Source organism: Galeopterus variegatus, unplaced genomic scaffold, assembly GCF_000696425.1.
Source record: "Galeopterus variegatus unplaced genomic scaffold, G_variegatus-3.0.2 Scaffold9229, whole genome shotgun sequence".
NCBI classification, from domain to species: Eukaryota; Metazoa; Chordata; class Mammalia; order Dermoptera; family Cynocephalidae; genus Galeopterus; species Galeopterus variegatus.
In genome coordinates, this window is record NW_007735340.1 from 70367 (window position 1) to 76505 (window position 6139).

The 6139-nt window shown below is 38.0% G+C and overlaps 1 protein-coding gene across 5 annotated transcripts in view; it reads left to right on the plus strand.

The window, feature by feature from the left end:
- Positions 1-1176, plus strand: part of FAM49A (family with sequence similarity 49, member A) — a 68298-nt gene extending 67122 nt beyond the window's left edge. Inside the window, exons 12-13 of one of the 5 annotated variants that reach the window (XM_008593484.1) lie at positions 80-851; positions 1033-1176. The gene's annotated coding sequence lies outside the window, so the exon portion shown is untranslated. Of the gene's footprint in view, positions 1-11; positions 852-873 lie in introns of all 5 variants that reach the window. The other 4 variants (XM_008593487.1, XM_008593486.1, XM_008593485.1 and 1 more) reach the window with 4 other exon arrangements.
- Positions 1177-6139: the final 4963 nt, after the last annotated feature.

A 6139-nucleotide genomic window follows, 5' to 3' on the forward strand; every position in this document is an offset into this window, starting at 1 on the left:
CACAGACCCAGGGACATGAACCCAAGTTGTGTCTATACCATAGCTTCCTCTCAGCTCGCTGAGTAAGAAAATGCTAGAGATTGTCTGTCCAATTATATGTGTATATATATCAGAGTACATAGTTGAGCACATTTATAATTTTTAACTAGGCTTTCTCTTAATGGGACCAAATATACACGAGTTGCTGCTGGACTGCCCCAATTTAGCCAGGCCACCTTGTCTCAAAGCCAAGATTCACCAGTATGTGGATTCTGAAAAGCCCAGGGTCTCAATTGTTGTCTCTGATTATTAGGAGGACAGGTTAACTGAATGTCCGTGATCACTAACAGGTGACGAGCCTTGGGCCCGCTCCAGAGCTACTGTGGGAGACAAATTCTTTTAACAGACTGTCCAACAGGCATCAGGAGTCCTTGAAAAATCACTTGTTCTGTGCTGCATGCACACGTGTCCAAGACTCGTGGATGGTTTAGGGGGAAGTGCTAGCGCCAGTGTCAACGTCAATGTTAACTATATTTCATATTTGATGTCTCAGAGTTTTCAAATAAACAGTGTTTTCCATGACTCAGATATTTATTTTGGGGCAAACAACAAGGTGAAAGTTACATTTCTCAGATACATTGCTACTGTGGCATTATAACTCTGTTCTCTGAAACCATTCATGTGCCACTAGGAATTTGTAGTAAAAAGCAAGTGGAAAATGACGTTTTGAATTGCACTGACCCATTAGGGCCAAAGTATTGATTAACAACCAGAAAACTATGAATTTTTCTAGATGTTAATAATAAATATTGGAATTTTATCTTAAAGAGCCCAGAACTTAAGAACCTAGTTCTCCTGCTATGTCTATGAAGGCTGTTGCANAGTAAAAAGCAAGTGGAAAATGACGTTTTGAATTGCACTGACCCATTAGGGCCAAAGTATTAATTAACAACCAGAAAACTGAATTTTTCTAGATGTTAATAATAAATATTGGAATTTTGTCTTAAAGAGCCCAGAACTTAAGAACCTAGTTCTCCTGCTATGTCTATGAAGGCTGTTGCATACCCGAAGCTGTTCTAAAGTTGTCATATGTTGTTTGCTGAAGTCATTGTAATTTTTTTTGCCTGCTTTACCTCTTTTTGTACAGAGGTTTTGAGTGTGAAATGAAAATTAAAGTTTGGTACATATATTTAGAAATACACATCTATTTTATTTAATATTCAAGGTTGTGTGAGTGATAAGGGCATGATAGTTAGTCCACATAGATATTTGCTAAATACCTGCTCTAAGGAAATCACTCTGTCTGCCCTTCACCTCTCAACACCTCAGTTTCCTCAAAGACAACATTTAATACCCAAAATGTGCTGCTCTGGTACCAGCTATCTCTCATGCATTTCAGCAAGGACCCTTCATTATAAAAAAAGGCAGGAAATGAACAAAGACGTGATTGATATCTAAAGATGCATGAGACATTCTTGTCCAGAAATACTAAGAAACCCTAACAAATGCTCTTGTATTCTTTGAGNATGAGACATTCTTGTCCAGAAATACTAAGAAACCCTAACAAATGCTCTTGTATTCTTTGAGTGCAGTAGCACTTTTGAGTTTGGCAAGATCATCAAATAAGCAATTCCACATAAGTACATTTTTTCAGACAATAGAAGCACTAAAACAGTTCTTTTAACTATTCAATGTTGAAGCTTTTCTATAGCACTACTTTTAATTCCTGCACTTCTGAAGCCGATCACCTGAGACCTAATTTGTGTGCTTTCATTGTGTCGGAGTCCCAAAGAAAGACATTCCACGGTGCCCTGTGCAAAAGACAAAAGCATAATCATCAGGATTATCTGGGATGCAAAGATAAATGGAAAGGAATGGGAAATTTTATGTAAAATGATAAATGGCACATTGTAATTGGACAAAATCTGGAAGAAAGAGAGAGGAAAGGGACCTTTTAAAAACGTGTGTGTGTGTGTATCCATAATTAAATAAGTGTTGAGAGTGAAAAAATATGAAAAAAAAATAAGGAACCGAGTATATGTGTGATGTCAAGAGGAATACAGCTAGTGAAGAATCGAGGAATATGTGGTTCAAAATACCTTTCATACCGTTCAGGAATTTGGTCGTTATTCAGGGTTCTCTTGAAAGATGGGGATGAGATGCTAAACTGGTGACATTCATAAAACCTGGTGAATATCTGCAGTCTGTATTCACACCTGACTTCACCCTTTGGCTTATCAATGAGTAGATAGAATTTCTAGGTGTTTGCTGTTTGAAAGGTGTATGCTGTATTATATTTGACCATCACACAATTTAAATGACTGATTGAATAATACTAAGTATTATTGATTAATCTATTTAAATTATTAGTATTCATTAAATACATTAATCTACCGAATGCCAAAATCCTGGTGGAGACTAGCCGAAAACCCAGCTGATCTCACCTGCACAGTACCTCTTACACAGTAAAGGTAAGTCCTGGTCTCTCTGTCTGCTTCAGATTACACTCCAAAGATTTTCTGCCCTGGTCACGTCAAGTTCCTGGAACTATGTTTTTACTACTCTAGCCCTTCCCTTGACTGTTTCTTTCGCACAAAAGTCTGGAAATTCTGAAACTGTTGAAAATAGATGTTCCAAAAATATGTTCTGTAAAATGCCTCCATCAGAATGCCCTTTGAAATTGTGATAACTAGGATTTTTGACAAATCCCAGAATTTAGTTTTAAAAGGGTCTATTAGGTGGACAATTCTTGTAAATTCACTTAAGAAAGTCTATTCTTTGAAATCTTCCAGCTTCACCATCGAACTTCACATATCCAGATTTTTCTCCCCTCTGTATTTCTGTTTATTTTTAAATTGTCCTTGTTTGCACCATGATAGGCTTTGTTTTAGGCTGGGAGCTATATTTTATTAACAATTTCTAATCTATGCATGAGCTAAAGATGTCAGAGCTGTGATTCGAAGACCAGAAGTTTTAAGACACTCCTTACACCTTGAAGAAGCATGTCTCTAGAAAATATCAAAATTACTTGGAGGAGACTATCAGATTATATTCTTCCAAATGTCAATACATTTAAAAAGATATTTCTTCTGTTTGTATGAGAGAAATAATATGATCATTGTGAGGAAGGGATCAAGGGTGGTATATTGCATGTGAATGGGAGTGGGGAGGATGAGATAGACCATGCACAGAAAGGATAGAGAGCTCTAGGTTGAACCAGGTATTTACTATGCCACATGTGCATGGGCATTTCCACTCCCATGAAGCTGTTGTTAATGCACATGCTCTTCCTCTTTATCTGAAATCTACCTGCACATAAAGAGCCAGGTCATCCACCACCTGCTCCATGAAGCTTTTCCTTATTATTCCAGCCCATGCTAATCCTCTCTCTTCTGGGTCCCTAATACATTTAATCTATTTGATACTAAATACAAGTCACTGTACAGTACTTGAAAATATGTATTTATATTTTCCACTAGATTTTGAGCTCCTGGGGGGAAGATAATGTGTCCCTTAGGGGCTGAGCTCAATATAGGCCAGTGAGCGATAGAAGCTTCCTGCAAAGGAGAAACTTCAGGCTCCTGAAACCTGGGTGTGTTGAAATGTAACTCGAAAAATTAATTTACACAGTTTATCAACCATCCACAGTAACAAAGTATCTGCTCTCTTTGCTGGTCAATTCTATTCATGGAGGAAACATTTACCTACCTTATTGGAATGTTTTTAGCCTCCGTGGACACAGAGAGCTTGCAGCTCATGGCTGATCTTCAACGAGTCCAGATGAGAAATCAGGTTGTCGTCCTGATCAAAAGTCAGAGTCGGCTAGTCCTGGCAAGGGCAGGCAGCCAACACACCAGTTAGACGATGTCTTGCTTGGTCTGGGACAAGACTGCTACTCTGTCAGAGAGCTGAGCTTGACACAGTCAGAGCAGTGAGTTTCAGATAACTAAACAAATTCATTCAGCACCTTGGATAGCAATCTAGGTGTCTTGCCCTAACAGTGCACAGCCGCTTATCCTGGAATCTGCAAGCCCTATTAACTGGTTTGACTTTGTCTCTAGAACTCCAGTCATCAAGAATAATATGTTCCTTCTAAAAACAGAGTCACTAGGTAGCTTGAAAAGCATTTTTCTTTTCCTGGGACTTCTGAATATCACATAAGGTGGGCAGAAAGTACTTTTGGAAAGACCAGGAATCATCTTGGATTTTCATATTGATGATGTTTTTAGAGTCAAGCCAAATTCACAGGAGTTAGCAGTTTCCGTCATTAAAATTCTTCATTCTTCTTCAGCCCCCCACCTCAGTTAGTCTTTAAGTCCTGACATAAGAGCTCTCAGTGTCACCTTCTCCCCATCTGCTTTGCTTTATTCACTCCGCCTTTTATCATCTCTTCCCTAGATGTTTACCCAGCCTTTGCTCTCTCTCCTCCAGTCCGTTCTCCACAGCCAACACTCACCTTTCTGTGACATACATTTGACCACGTTACCATATTAGTGTCCTTAGCAATTGTTCTGAAATATGTTCTCAGAGATGTTAATTGGTGTTCAGGGTGGGGAGGGGATGTCAATTTTCAAGCATTTGTAAAACAAGGTTAAAGAGATTATTTTGTTCACTTTTTCTTTTTACTACCAGAAATTTTTTATACATCCTAAATCTCCATGGGAGGATAGACCATATAATACATAGCAATTCTCAAATGTATTTGTCTACAGAACTCTTTCATATTTCACAGAACATCTGTAATATCTCATGGACATTAGCATCCTGTAGAGACACTACTATGTCAAACCCAGAGGCCTGAGATGCATGGCCCTCCATGAGGTAAACTGCTTAATTCTCTCACCTCACTCATCTTCCATCAAACATGCATTCCATTTCCCATGCTATAAAACCGTTCAAAGTTTTCTAATATACCATTTATTGTTTTCATATTTATAGGTTGCTAATATCACTGCTCCTGCCTGAAATTCTGTCTCTCTTTTTCTGACTTGTGCAAGTCAGTTCTTTGAACCTTTTTGTGCCCTACCCAAGCAGAGTTAACCACTCTTTCCCATATGGTCCCCTCTTTCTGTGTGTGTGGGGAGAGAGGGGGTGTGTGTATATATATATATATATATATAATGCATTATATAATATTTTAACATTATATTAAAGGTGAGTGAGATGGGAAAATTACAAAGAGTAAACAAGCACATAATAGTTTGCATTTATGTGTTTATTTACTTTTTATGTGTTTGATTCATCTCACTGACCTTTAACATCCATATATATATGGGAGAATAACACAATGTATCTTATTATATTATATAATAATGTTATGTGATTATATATTATATATGGATATTCATTATACTGTTTTGCATTTATATGTTTGTTTATTTCTTCCTTCCTCACTGGACAGTGGGTTTCTTGAAGGCAGTGCCTCTCTAATGTCTCTAGTCACATCACCTAATGGAATGCATGGTACTCAGTATGTACTCAGGGCATACTTAAACAAATTCCTTCATTTCACCTGGAGCTGAAGCCCAGCTAAATAAATCTTCTCAGGACCTTTCAATAAGATGCCAATAGGACATTCCAATAGGAACATTTTTTTCCAGATGCTCAAGCTAAAGCAAGTCTCAGGTACGGGTTATTATTCAATGACACATTTGGGCAAGGGTGAATAATGAGACCTAATCACAACTCTTCATCACTGATCTCCTTAGTGCTACCCAAATCCAGAGATGGAAAGGGGAAGGCAAGGGTGAGCAGCCTTAATTGCTGAAAGCTGGCTTGGCCACACTAAGGCTCTTGGAGGGCCAGAATTAATACATTTCTGCAGACCCTGATATATCACAGAGTCCCAGTCCAATTCAATCATGAATATATGACATAGAGACACAATTAACAGGTGGCATAGCATTTAGGATAATTGGCTGGAGGAGGTAGAGTTTATCCTATACAATTGGGAGAAATATAAACACACTAGTACATAAAGAAATACACTTTCACTATGAAAAGTGCACTTATTTGAAGAACAATTCTCTTCACTGGCTTGTAAAACCTAATCCTCTGACCAACAGTCATAAATAATTGGTACAGCAAATAACATAATGGAGGATTAGCCACTGTACAAGGAGAGATATAACTAAAAGCACTTTCAACGATTGATCCTACC